The 15,743-nt window shown below is 37.6% G+C and overlaps 1 protein-coding gene across 1 annotated transcript in view; it reads right to left on the reverse strand.

Annotated features, from left to right (window-relative positions):
• LOC102684101 (NACHT, LRR and PYD domains-containing protein 3-like) overlaps positions 1-15,743 on the reverse strand; it is a 78,614-nt gene that overhangs the window by 32,486 nt on the left and 30,385 nt on the right. The window lies entirely within an intron of this gene.

The raw sequence follows: 15,743 nt of genomic DNA on the forward strand, positions 1-15,743 counted from the left end.
ATAATAATAATAATAATAATAATAATAATAATAATAATAATAATAGTTACACATTTTCACCCAATAATTCCCCTAAAGGCAACAACAATGGCAATGCTGAAAACATTTGACTATGCAACAAACTGGCTACACTGAAATTAACCAATCTAGAAAAAATAAAAAAGTTAAATGTAATGCTTCCCCAGATCTCCAAAATTACATTCCATTTACATCCCAAAAATATAGTGCTGCTAGACAACCAACAAAATCCTAAAATTCTCAGCAGACCATGACTTAACAACTGACTTTCACCCCCTCCTATTCTTGGGCACCTATCGGCATCCTTTCAACTCAAAGGACTCCCTTGTTGATGAATTGCTGACAGGTTGCAAAGCAATAATATAATTTAGGGATTTGCCAGCCCATCACCTCGCTGGTCCCAGACAGACCTGCACACAATCCAAACAAGACTGCCAATTTCAATTAACAAACACAGCAAGATATGACACTCCCACCCTTAATAAGAAACATAATATTTTGTTAAAACAAAGTAGGCTGTTGACAAGAAAAATGCCACTAAACTCAAATCAGCTTACAGAAAAAGTTTCCCAAAGCTAAGCACATGACATGGCATCAGCTACAACATCCTCCACACCATTCTTGTGTCAAATTCCTAATTTCCTGTAACATAAGTGTTCAGCACATCAATCATTATCATAATTATATCTATACATACTATGAAGAAAAGTCTAACTTCACCAGTATCTGTACCACTAGCATCTACCTCAGCAAGCGCATAAGGCAATCAACAATCAAATGGTTTAGTTTATGACAGTAAAAACACTGTAGTTTTTCCTAAGTGCATAGAGAAACAGACCTTGAGTTTAGACCAGATGTCACAGTACATGTTCAAACTGTTAAGTTTTTATCATTTCCCTGAGAGGAGGTTTGAACAGAAGTAATAAACACATCTTATGTGTTAACACAAACTCGCAACTATCACAACTACTACATACTGCACGCAACTACACACAAGCCACCACACCGTACCATGGTATGTGATTGGCTGGCCAAAATGACCGACAGGGGCACTCGTGGTGCATTGGTCGGTAGTGAAAAGATTTAATCATTTAATCTCTTTACTGTGCACATTTTAATTTTTTTAGTATTGGATATTTTTCTGGAATTTTACAACTAAAGGGAAATTTTAGTAGCTGAGCATAAAAAGAAGAGGAGCATAATACATCTGAAGGTCATAAACGATATTAATTTAGGAACATAAACATATTATGTAAACTGTAAATTGCTGGAATTGGTAGTTTAAAGAAAAAAATACACAGCAGTATTTAATTTCTCCCTAAACATTTTAAGCATCAAAGTCTTACATGTGGTTATTTCGGAAACTTTTTTACATGCTCCTTCTGACCATATTACTGTACGTTTATATACTTTGTGAAAAGTGATCATTTCTGCGAATACGCTCGTTATCGGGATAAACAAAAGCATACCTTTAGAATTTGATTAATAATGTATTATGTATTATGGAATCGCAAATCTAAAGAAATTAATAATGATATAATTATATCCATGTTCTGTAGCACAAACAGTAGTATAAGACTTTCTATTGATATGTGTACAGCTATTTGCTACATCGCTATGTTATGTCACTGTGTCTGTGGCGTGAAAGCTTAAGTGTCTGACTTATACGTGTGAGGTCAGGTGTTCAAATCCAGCAATTGCTATGAGTTTTCTTTTAACAAATAAAAATTTCTTTGAAAAACTAAAATAGCAAATATTTTAGATTGACTATATTGACACTATATTGACATTTTTTATATTTCTAAATATCACAACATGTTCGTACTGTATGTACACAGCGGTACCGCAAGATGTAGGGCGCAAACCCGCGTGAGTCCGAAAGCTCTACATCATTAATACTGTAATATCTTCTGTGTCGCATTAACAAGTTTAAAAGGAGGAGACACTTCAGTTCACAGAACTGAAGTTCACTCTTCAGTTCATAGAGAAATTTCATCAGAGCCTCACAACATTGTTCAATAATACTCTTCTTGTGTCTAATTTTTAGTTAAGCAGGATTCAAGCAGGATTTCAGATGAAAGATAGTGACGTCAAGCAAGCCCAAATCAAAGTTGAACCCGTTCAGAGTCTACATTACATTTTAGCGTTTCATTTTGAGCTGAAGACCCTCACACCTGAAGAAGTCTTCACAGCCGAAATGTTGCATTTTCTCTTTTCTCTTTTCAGCATGAAATAAACCTATTACTTGTTCCTTTGCAGACTACGCAGGCTGAAGTAGTCTTGTACAGTGATAGACGTGGGTAATGTCATCCCCATTAAACAATGTGCTTATCGCGCAAATCCTGCTAAACTAAAAGTGTGTATTGTCTGTTTAGGGTTCTGTAGCATTCCAGTTTATGTTGTGTTCCTACTTGCAAAACAGCAATTACAAACATTAAAATCATACTTGCTTTATACTGTCTAACTGAGCAATCTTGCTTTATAAAATATACAGACTTTTTCATGTTTAATGTGTACGATGCTGTAATACAGTTTAAAATAATTAGAAGTCTAAACAGTATCAACTTGAATTCTAATCTTTATTAATATAACTATCAGGTGATATTAAATAAATACAGCTTTTTAGTATAGATTACACTTTTCTAAAACGTATTTAGAAAAATTAGAGAAGATTACAATCTAATCTTTCCACATTTGATCCCAAGAGGAAGTACAATACGCTCCTGCTTTGTTTAGCGATGGTATGAAAAATAAATCTAAATGGTGAGAAAGCTATGCTGAAAGTTTATTAAGATACTTAGAAGACAAAGATAACGATTTACATTGCATTGTCAGATAGTGAATCAATAAAGACATTTAGTGAAACAAGCGTTTGCAATTTAAATCAAAATGGGGGTAACGGGGACTCTTATTATTTCTCTCTTCTCTCTTTTATTATCAAAACTCATTCAATTGTGGTTCTATTGGTTTCACAGAGGGCTTCTAGTTGGGAATTCAGGTAGATTGCCAGGCGAAAGGATTAGTAAATATATTTTGTTAAAGCAAGTCAGTTTTTTGCGACACATGTAGCGGAGCTAGTGTGGCGACGTCAGCGCCCTCACTGCGCGTAGCAGGGACCTCAGCTGCCTGTGCTGGGGGAGGTCTCCTTTAGCTCACGTGGTTGGTGCCCTGTTGCGTTACGCTGGGGAAACCCAAGTTCGCGCCCTAGGTGTGGGGACGGAACAGGCGGCAGGGGACACGACCCCGCACGGAACCGCGATGATCAGGGCTGGCAAAACTGTAAGGGCCTACTCACACCTGGACAAGGCTGGCAGCACCGTAAGAATTATGTTTTTCGACTTCTCCAGTGCCTTCAATAGCATCCAGCCCTTACTTTTAAGGAGGAAGCTGGAGGAGATGCAGGTCGATGCCTCATGGATCACCGATTACCTGACAGGCAGACCACAGTCTGTGAGACTTCAGAACTATGTGTCTGAACAGGTAATGAGTAACACAGGGGCTCCTCAGGGGATGGTTCTTTCTCCATTCCTCCTCACCCTCTATATTTCGGACTTTAAGTACAACTCAAAGTCATGTCACCTGCAGAAGTTCTCAGATGACTCTGCAATTGTGGGATGTATCAAGGGTGGGCAGGAGGAGGAGTACAGAGGACTGGTCAGCAGCTTTGTGGAGTGGTTTGGGGAGAACCACTTGGAACTGAATGTAACAAAGACAAAGGAACTGGTGGTAGATTTCAGGAGGAAAAAGGTCAAACCTACTCCTGTCTACATCCATGGGAGTGGCGTGGAGATGGTGGACTCTTACAAGTACCTGGGAGTGCACATCGACGATAGACTGGAATTGTCTAAGAACATCGAGGCCATCTAAAAGAAGAGACAGAGCCGACTTTACTTCTTGAGGAGGCTCAGGTCCTTCAATGTATGTAGTAAGATGCTACATATGTTCTATCAGTCGGTGGTAGCGAGCTCTATTTTCTACGCAGTGCTATGCTGGGGCCCTGGGATTAGAGCAGTGGATTCTAAAAGGCTGAACCAGCTCATCAGGAGAGCAAGCTCTGTCATTGGGTCTGACCTGGACCCCTTTGAGGTAGTGGCTGAGAGGAGAATGGTGTCCAAACTAGAGGCCATCATGGACAACATCTCCCTCTATGACAGGCTTGTAGAAATGAAGAGCACGTTCAGCAATAGAATGACTAATCCAAGGTGCGACAGGGAGCGCTACAGGAGGTCATTCTTGCCTTCTGCCATAAGAATGTACAACACATCCACATTGCGTCTGGTCAGAGGCAACATTGACAGTGACCTGCTTCTGGCCTGAGCACATCTACTGCTACATCTGTTCTTTTTCTTTTCCCATTTACAACCGTTTTTTGTGCAATATATGCCAGGGACCCGTGCAATACATTTATATTTATATTTATATCTATATTTACATCTATATTTAAATCTGGGGATTCAGATGGAGTTTTCACCCAGTTCACTCCTTCTGCTATAAGCCTTGCCTTTGCTGCTGTGTGTTTTGGATCGTTGCCCTGAAAGAAACGGTGCCTTGATCCAAAGTGCTCCCTGATATATGGGGCTGCATGCTGTTTGACCACGACTTCCTCAAAGAATTCACAATCCATAATTCCTTCGAAAATAAGAAGTGGTCCCGGGCCTCTTCTAGATATACCTCCCCAGACGTGAACCTTCAGTGGATGTTTTGGCTTTGGCTTGTTCACATGCGATTTGACATGTTCCTTGTAACTACACTGCTGTCAATATTGTAGCAATAGACAAAATGAAACAAAATGTAATGTAGGGATTTCTATACGTCTTTATCTAGTGGTTACATTAGTGACAAAGGCTAAACCGACCTGCCTGCCACACACATAAACATGCCTTAGGATGGTGATGTTACTGCTTTCATATGAATCCTTTCATATGGAAACATTTTGACACTGCGCTTAACAATCTTAGAAAGATCACAAACCAAGCCTGTTAGCCTGGTTTTTGCCTAAAAAAATCACACCCGATAAAGTGAAGTAGCATTAACTAGCAAAGGTGTTTCGTAGATGTAGGCATAGTACGTAATTCAGGCTTTATGAACTCTAGTAATTAATAACCCTAATTAATAGAATACCAGGTGTAAGTTCATAAAGCCTGAATTACGTACTATGCCTATATCTGTGAAACACCTGATCATCTACTCTAAAGATTTCAGTGCTTTGTGTATATTCTAATCGCAGTGGGGGCAGGGTGTGTGGGGACAGGTTTATGCTGAAATTGCATTTGGGATCTGTGTTCTTCATAACTGAAACATTTTCTCTGAAAGCATTTTCTTCCCATTTTAGCTGATCTTTTGCTGCCTTCGCATGCTTACATAGCTCCCTCGGTAAATTATCATACTTGACTGAGAAAGCTTTAGAAAACTTAACATTTTTCTTATCAACAAATTGTAAATACGATGTTTACATTGGCGTTATTAAATTTTCACTTAAGTGTAAGGAGGAGTGTCAGCTGTCAATGAGAGCAGACCCCCCCCCCTTAGGCTGGGCAAATGATTTTTTAATTTTTTTAATTTAAAGAATTAGATATAATGATGTGCTCCTGCTTAACTTAGACATTGCATGACTTTAAAAGCTATAAAAGCAGCTTTCGATAGTTAATAGCCACTTTTTATATGCTAAAAACTGGTGATTTTTCTTCCTCGTCATCAGATCTTTCTTGGAAAAATGTATTTTATGTGTTACAAAAAACTGACTTGCTTTAACAAAATATATTTACAAATCCTTTCGCCTGGCAATCTACCTGAATGCCCAACTTTCTGAGAAGCCATCCATGAAACCATGTTTGCTGATATTATTACTGACAATAAATATTATTGACACGATATTGTCATTACAAATGTATCCCATATGGTGTACGTGTTACTGAAGCTAAAAGTTTAGCCTTTGACACTAATGTAACCATTAAATAAAGACATACATATAGAAATCCCTACGTTAAAAACTGTATATGGCTGGTATTGGTATTTTAAAGAAAAAATACACACCAGTATTCCACTTTCTCCCTAAACATTTTAAGCATTAAAGTCTTACATGTGGTTAATTAGGAAACGTTTTTATGTGCTTCTTCTGACCTTATTAAGTTTATATTAAGTTTAAGTACCTGCAGGCACTTTTCCTGTCCATGGGGGGAAGGGGGACTGACTCAATAGAAGGTTAGCCTATTCTACTCTGAGAATGTAGAGGGGGGGGAAATGTGCCCACGGTCATTTAATTAGTATTAACATTTGCACTGATTCCCTTGCAAAGATATGGACAGGAGAATATTCGTGCGTGGTCAAACAAATAGCATAAAAATTACTCTCACAGCTCACAGCTCTAGAAGGTTTCGTGAAAATGCTACAGGCATGCCAAAATCATTTTTGAACTTAAAGCTAACTTTACCCTGTTTTGCACTGTCAGATTGTGAATCAAAAAAGGCATTTAATTAAACACGCGTTTGCGTTAGACATGCAATACACTTCCTTGTGATCATCTTTGATGATCTTAGTTTTTTTTTAACTTTTTAATTATACACTTTAAACACTTTAATTTTGTAAACGCAACACACATTCTGTACAGATACAGTACAATCATATTCTCCTGTCTTCCCGTGGTGTAAAAAGAATTAGCAGGTGATTGAGATAATGCATCGCCCACTCAGTGGAATGTTCTCATTTACAAGTGTAAAAAAAGTTGATAATTCTTAATAATTCTGTGTCGCATTAACTAACTCTTCAGTTTATTCCACCAGACAGTACATGAATATAATTATATCGTTATTAATTTGTTTAGATACCCGATTCCATATTATATTCCCTGTTAATCAAATTTTAAAAGTATGTTTTTGTTTACGTCGATAATGAGCGAATTCACAGAAAGGCTTTAAAGACTATCATGTTTCACAAAGTATATTCACAAAATAACCACATGTAAGACTTTGATGCTTAAAATGTTTAAGGAGAAAGTGGAATACTAGTGTGTATTTTTTCTTTAAAATACCAATACCAGCCATATACAATCTACATGATATGTTTATGTTCCTAAATTAATACAGTTTATGAGCATGTGAAAGGCATGGCAAATCGGAGATTCTCAAAACTTACTTTGTGTGATTGGAAACGAATATGTGATCGGATCAACGAAATGCTGTGGTGTTACTTTTTCTCAATGAAAAAATAGTCTTTTCATTTTCAAAGACGGTTACAAAGAAAGTGGACCAGGGTAATACTTTGAGCTTACAGCTTGTCCAAGGTCATTCATTATTAATATTGTTAGTAATATCTTCAGTAAAGACTTTGATGCATAAAATATTTCTGCATCGCTCTCTCTCACCCTAGCATTAATCTCACATCAACAGGGTCCACTTGTCAGGATGCCCGTCTCCATTTGGTGGTTTGAACCATATCTTTGAGCTGACATTGCCATTAAATGCGACCGAGAATACTCCAACCAGCACGTCACTCCACCTGCCGTCGGAGTGGGGAGGGGGGGAAGAACAAAGTAATGTAGCCAATTCATAGAGGGGGATTATTAGGAGGCCATGATTAGTAAGGGCCAATGGGAAATTTGGCCAGGACGCCAGGGTTACACCCCTACTCTTTTCGAGAAACACCCTGGGGTTTTTAATGACCACAGAGTCAGGACCTCGGATTTACATGTCATCCAAAAGACGGCGCTTGTTTACAGTATAGTGTCCCCGTCACTATACTGGGGCATTAGATCCCACATGGACTGCAGGGTGAGCACCCCCTCCTGGCCTCACTAACACCTCTTCCAGCAGCAACCTTGGTTTTTCCCAGGAGGTCTCCCATCCAGGTACTGACTAGGCTAAAATATTTCTGCATAATTAAAATATTTATGATAAAGGTGGTAGGTTGTGTACTTTTGTCCAACTGAGCAATGTTGCTTTTATAAAATATACCAACTTTTTAATGTTTAATAATTAACATGCTGTAATACACAGTTTAAAGTTAAAAGTCTAAAGAGTATACAACTTAAATTCTTAATTGGATAAAGATTGTCCCTCAGCAGTGATCAGGATTTGAAACCGGGTGTTTTCTGGTGACAGCTCAAATACTATACATGAGAGTGTAAGCATTATAAGCTCCACCTGACGGTTTTACAAGGGGATTCCAGATTATTAACATAATCTAATTTGCATACGGTACAGCGCAGTATACTGCGAAACGCCCACCATGTTCTACCGCAGCATACCCCGCTTATTTTGAATGGCTGCATCTGTACTATAATATATATGAATATAGCAGATTTACACAGTTTAAATGTGTACTGCTTTTATGCTAAAATATACCAGATAAGAATACGTACAGATGCAGCCATTCAAAACAAGCGATACCGCATTATCATGCGGTGTGCTTGTCGCGGTGTAACGCAAGTTACCATATTAATACTATATATTTTCACATAGTACCGCATGGTACCACAAGTAAAATAATAGTATCTGGAATTTCTGCAAGGTGGAGCTAATAAACCTCAACCTCTCATGTTTGAGCTGTCACCATCAAAGTCTTTTAGATATTACTAATAGTTTTAATAATGAATGACCTTGAACAAGCTGTAAACTCAAAGTATTGTCCAAAGTATGGTCCAAATTATTTTTTTCATTGACCGTCTTTATAAAAGTAACACCACAGCATTTCATTGATCCAATCAAGCATTTGTTTCCAATCACGCAAAGTACAGTAATTTTTGAGAATCTCTGATTCGCCATGCCTTTCACATGGTCATAAAAGATATTAATTTAGCAACATAAACATATTACTGTATGCAAACTGTACTGTATACAGTATGTATATGTATATTTAATGTCTTTACTGTGCCCGTTTAAGTATTGAATATTTATATGGAATTTGACCACTGATGGGAAATTTTAGTAGCTGAGCATAAAAAGAATAGGAGCATAATGCGTGTGAAGGCCATAAACGATATTAATTTTGGAACATAAACATACAGTATTACAGTATGTAAACTGTATATGGCTGGTCTCTGTACTTTAAAGAAAAAATACAAACCAGTATTCCATTTCTCCCTAAACATTTTAAGCATCGAAGTCTTTAACTAACATGTGAAATGACGTGTATAAAAAGTGGTAGTTTTAAGCTGTTCTGCAAAGACGCTCGATACCGGAGCAAACAAGCATACTTTTAGAATTTAAATGATAGGGAATATAATATGGAATCGTGTATCTAAAGAAATTAAAAATGATATAATTATATTCATGTACTGCAACACAAGAATAGTATATGCTGTACAATGTCTGTTGATACTGTATGTGTAGGGCTGTTCCACCACTCCTTCTGTGACCTTGCAAGTGGTGCTGTGGTCTAAGTGCCAGACTTGTAAGTGACAGGTTGGCTGTTCAAATCCAGCCAGTACCATGACTTTTCTTTTAACAAACATTTCTTTGAAAAAATAAAATAGCAATATTATGGACAAATAATTGACTTTTTATATTTCATGTTCTTTTCATAACATGTTCGAATGTAAGTCATTTTTTAATAACAGTGAATAGTCACCTTCTTTCCTTCTGACAACGGTTCCTGCTTTTGCTTCCTGTTTATGTTGTGTGAAGATCCCTTTAGGGTTATTAAGGTAATTAATAATATCTTCGGTGTCGCATCTTCCCTGTGTAGCTGATCTTGCCCACGCATGCTTACACAAGCTTCCTGGGTAGACTATCACAAAGTACGACACAAAATACGACATTTACATTGGCGTTATTAACTTTTCACTTGAGTGTATGGAGGATTGTCAGCTGTCACTGAGAGCAGACCCCCCCCCTTACGCTGCGCAAACGATTGTTTAAGTTTTTGTAAAGAAATGCAAGACATTTCCTTACACAAGGGGGTTTTGTGAAAAAGCACATTGTGCTGCTGTAATACAGTTTAAAATAATTAAAAGTCTAAGCAGTATCAGCTTTATTAATGGGTTGTAATTTAAAAAAAGTTAAAACTGCACTCAAAATGCAATTTAGCAATTTAGAGGAGACACCCAAATTAATAATGTAACATGCTACTGTCTGTGCATGAACATAGTTATACTGTTATTTCTTTAGATAAACGATTCCATGTTTTTTTTTTAATAGCTGGCGGGACCGGGTGTCCATAAGAATCAAGTAATAGGTTTATTCCATACTGAAAAAAATAAGAAAGAAAACACATTCCATAAGAATCAGTGCCTTTATATAGCGCTTTTAAATGTGGCTTCTCAAAGCGCTTTATAGGATAAAAACAACAATAACAACAAAAACAATATTGTATTTCATCGCACTTTGACAGATCATCTTTAAATCAATTGTTGATTTAAAGTTTGACAGTAAATGTTTATATTGTAACGCATACTGTACAGCCTCCATTTCTTTACAAAAACTTAAACAATCGTTTGCGCAGCATAATGGGGGGGGGGGTCTGCTCTCAGTGACAGCTGACAATCCTCCATACACTCAAGTGAAAAATTAATAACGCCAATGTAATTAAATTCTAAAAGTATGCTTGTTTGCTCCGGTATCGAGCGTATTCGCAGAAAAGCTTAAAACTACCACTTTTTATACACGTTATTTCACATGTTAGTTAAAGACTTCGATGCTTAAAATGTTTAGGGAGAAATGGAATACTGGTGTGTATTTTTTTCTTTTTAGCACAGAGACCAGCCATATACAGTTTACATACTGTAATACTGTAGGTTTATGTTCCAAAATTAATATCGTTTATGGCCTTCACATGCGTTATGCTCCTATTCTTTTTATGCTCAGCTACTAAGATTTCCCTTCAGTGAAAAAATTCCGTATCAATATTCAATACTAAAACAGGCACAGTAAAGACATTTACAGTAAATCTTTCTATGACCGACTAACGCACCATGAGTGCCCCTGTCAGTCAACCAATCACATACCGCGGTATGACGCGTTATGACGCGCAATGATGTAGCCAAATGCCCGCGGTACGTGTTTGTGCCGCGCACTTTGAATGGTTGCATCTGTAACTATTAATGTGATTCTCAATAGCAATTAATTTCTACTGAATAAATTATACATTCATACAGAGATCCTTCATACGAATTAGCAAACACCGTGTTTCAGTTTTACGTATACTGTAGGTTACTTTAATGTCCACAGAAGACACTAATGTGTGTGTACTTTCACAGGCTACATTTGTCGCACTTCATTTAAGAGTTTGTGTTAATTTCTGTATCTTTTCTGTTCGAGGCTGTGAATTAGTTACAGGTATGTTGAACAGTGACTGACAAAAGTATGTAAATCTACCAAAAGCACCTGATAATGTCCAAATTGGCAATTTAAATTTTAAATAGAAATAGCATTAATATATGGTGTTGGTACATGGGAGATTATTTAATCTACCAGTAAAAAAATATATTTGTAATTTTTAAAAAGGTAAACTTAGACTTCTGTTACAGACCTTTTCAGGTCCTTTCAGTTTATAACTGTTACTCCGTCACCGTGAGCCCTAGGAATTTTTAAAACAGCATTTTGCTTGCTCACTTGGTCCACATACCAGTCCATTAAGAGCCGCACCAGCACCGTGGTGTGTGCCGTCCTACACAACCTTACTATCGACTGGATGAGCCTCCTGTTCCATCTTAACACTGTTGTTATTGGACCAGTCACAGGACAGAAACGGGACACTGTTCTAAAGAACTGTCATAAATAAGAAATTTTAAAAAAGATCACTACGTTTTTTTAACGTACACTTACATTTTCCTATACAACGTCTTCACTGTAACCTCAGAACCCCAGTTCAATGAAAAATGCAACAAATCTATTCAAATGACTTAATGTGAGAGAACACATCTAAGACTTGCACTGCAATTAAATACCGCATTTCCTTAATTTCAGATCTCTTCACTCTTCAGGATATCTGAAAATTCACTATTGCATACTGAAGGCTCTACATACAGCTACTAATAAAGACAGATATTAAACTTCGTAATTGATAAATTACACTTTTATTAGTAGACATATGAATTAATAAACTTCATTTTTAAGAGTTCAAGTAGGGAGCGTGTCAGCATGCGCAGGCTGCAAAGGAACAAGTAAAGATTTATTCCATTCTGAAACGGAACAAATAAAAACAGCTTTTTGGCTGTGGAGCCTTCTTTGAGTGTCAATTCATAATTAGTAATTGTGGTGTGACTAGAAGGCAATTTTAATATAATTCCCAAGCGATTAATGTATTAATTAATTCGTTGCTTTCAGTTCGTTGCAAGTGACCTTATCTGTCTTTTTTTGTTAGCTATTCAAGGTCTGTGAAGTTTTTCCCACTACAACGAGCACAATGAAACCCACCTCATTCGTTGTGCGGATTTTGTGCCGTTTTGTACCATTGAAAGTAGCATTTGTACTGCTTTCACTTCTGAGATATGGCTCCTTGTTTTGGGGGGGGCATGACGTCACTCAGCCCCCCTACAACGTTGCAGAAGAACTGAACCTGACTCATTCAGTACTACTCTATTTGTGCCAGTTTGTACTGTACCATTGAAAGTAGATTCCAAGCTGCTTTCATTCCTGAGATATAGTGTCTTCTTTTTTAGTTGATCACGTGACCATGAGCCACATACAGTGATTTCTGATTTCTTATTTTTTTGCATGTTTGTCACACTGAAATGTTTCAGATCATCAAACAAATTGAAATATTAGACAAAGATAACACAAGTAAACACAAAATGCAGTTTTTAAATGAAAGTTTTTATTATTAAGGGAAAAAAAAAATCCAAACCTACATGGCCCTGTGTGAAAAAGTGATTGCCCCCTAAAGCTAATAACTGGTTGGGCCACCCTTAGCAGCAACAACTGCAATCAAGCGTTTGCGATAACTGGCAATGAGTCCTTTACAGCGCTGTGGAGGAATTTTGGCCCACTCATCTTTGCAGAATTGTTGTAATTCAGCCACATTGGAAGGTTTTTGAGCCTTAACCGCTTTTTTAAGGTCATGCCACAACATCCCAATCGGATTCAGGTCAGGACTTTGACTAGGCCACTCCAAAGTCTTCATTTTGTTTTTCTTAAGCCATTCAGAGGTGGACTTGCTGGTGTGTTTTGGATCATTGTCCTGCTCGCAGAACCCAAGTGCGCTTCAGCTTGAGGTCACGAACAGATGGCCGGACATTCTCCTTCAGGATTTTTTAGTAGACAGCAGAATTCATGGTTCCATTTACCACAGCAAGTCTTCCAGGTCCTGAAGCAGCAAAACAGCCCCAGACCATCACACTACCACCACCATATTTTACTTTTGGTATGATGTTCCTTGTCTGAAATGCTGTGTTACTTTTACACCAGATGTAATGGGACACACACCTTTCAAAAAGTTCAACTTTTGACTCGTCAGTCCACAGAGTATTTTCCCAAAAGTCTTGGGGATCATCAAGATATTTTCTGGCAAAACTGAGACGAGCCTTTATGTTCTTTTTGCTCAGCAGTGGTTTTCGTCTTGGAGCTCTGCCATGCAGGCCATTTTTGCCCAGTCTCTTTCTTATGGTGGAGTCATGAACACTGACCTTAACTGAGGCAAGTGAAGCCTGCAGTTCTTTGGATGTTGTTGTGGGGTTTTTTGTGACCTCTTGGATGAGTCGTCGCTGCGCTCTTGGGGTAATTTTGGTCGGCCGTCCACTCCTAGGAAGGTTCACCACTGTTCCATGTTTTCGCCATTAGTGGTTAATGGCTCACACTGTGGTTCGCTGGAGTCCCAGAGCTTTAGAACTGGCTTTATAACCTTTTCCAGACTGATAAATCTCAATTACTCTGTTTCTCATTTGTTCCTGAACTTCTTTGGATCGCAGCATGATGTCTAGCTTTTGAGGATCTTTTGGTCTACTTCACTTTGTCAGGCAGGTCCTATTTAAGTGATTTCTTGATTGAGAACAGGTGTGGCAGTAATGAGGCCTGGGTGTGGCTAGAGAAATTGAACTCAGCTTTCCAAAGATGTGATAAACCACAGTTGATTTATGTTTTAACAGGGGGGCAATCACTTTTTCACACAGGGCCATGTAGGTTTGGATTTTTTTTTACTTGTTGTATCTTTGTCAAATATTTCAATTTGTTTGATGATCTGAAACATTTCAGTGTGACAAACATGCAAAAAAATAATCAGGATGGGGGCAAACACTTTTTCACACCACTGTATTTAAAAATGTTAGCATTAGCAACTTCCTGTATTGTAAGACTATTGTTTTTATATATATTTTTATGCAACAAAAAATCATAAATCTGAAAAAATAGGGGCACTATGTGCTAAGTTGACCAAGGTAGTTCATAACACCACTGCAAAACAACATTGGAAACTCTAACATCTTACACATGCTGACTTTGGAAATATTGGAAAATATTTTTATTTTCACATAAGATAACTGAACATATATGGTCTTAAAAATCAGTCAGTCTTACAAATGCAAACATAGAACGATTGGGTCACAGTCCTTTTATTTTTGTGTATTTCTGGTCAATCCTTGGTGTAGAATACAGTGAGAGGGCACACCTTGACATCTGAAGACATAGATATGGGTGCCTTTGTGAAGTCATCATATGTCTCCCAGCTGAAATCGTGTCTTTTGCAGTATACAATATAATGACCCAGGATATGTTTGTTTGTCAAGGTCCAGGAAGACGCCCCCTCAGCAAATGACACAATCACTGAAACCCACCGCATTCATTAGTACTGCGTTTGTGCTGGTTTGTGATATTGAACAAAGTTTTTGTGCTGCTTTCATTACCAAGATATACAGATGCAGCCATTCAAAATGAGCGGTAAAAACCCGCGGTGCAGTAACCAACCCGCAGGGCACCGCAGGGCAAGTGATTGGCTGGCCAAAATGACCGACAAGGGCACTCGTGGTGCATTGGTTGGTAGTGAAAAGATTTAATCATTTAATGTCTTTACTGTGCACATTTCAATCGACTTAGTTTTGAATATTTATATGGAATTTTACCACTAAAGGGAAATTTTAGTAGCTGAGCATAAAAAGAATAGGAGCATACTGTAACGCGTGTGAAGGCCATAAACTATATTAATTTTGGAACATAAACATACAGTATATAGCTGGTCTTGGTACTTTAAAGAAAAAAATACACACCAGTATTCCATTTCTCCCTAAACATTGTAAGCTTCGAAGTCTTTAACTAACGCGATACTGGAGTCAACAAGCATACTTTTAGAATTTGATTAAAAGGGAATATAATATGGAATCGCGTATCTCAAGAAATTAATAACGATATGATTATATTCGTGTGCTGCGACAGGGCTGTGTAGGGCTGTTTCGCCTGCCTGTTCATGCGAGCTGTCTTGTAGCCTACTGGTCTAGGTGCGTGACTACCAACTGGCAGGTCGTGTGTTCGACTCCAGCTGGTGCTGGACTTTTCTTTTAACAAACATTTCTTCGAAAAAATAGGTAAGCAATATTATGGACAATCAATTGACTTTTATATTTCAAAATATCATTCATCTCTAAATAAACTTTATTTTATATAGCGTTTCAAGCGAATAGGTAATTAGTTTGCTCATAAACCTAATCGCTTTTTCTACATAAACAGCGTGATTGCTCTCTGAAAATGCTTTTCCTTTATTTTTAAAGTAGGCTCAGATTTCAACTATAGATTGTATTATTATAAACTTTCTTGGAAAAATGTATTTTATGTAAACCATGTTTGCTATTAATTCATTTAGGGCTA

Source organism: Lepisosteus oculatus, chromosome 27, assembly GCF_040954835.1.
Source record: "Lepisosteus oculatus isolate fLepOcu1 chromosome 27, fLepOcu1.hap2, whole genome shotgun sequence".
Lineage (NCBI taxonomy): Eukaryota > Metazoa > Chordata > Actinopteri > Semionotiformes > Lepisosteidae > Lepisosteus > Lepisosteus oculatus.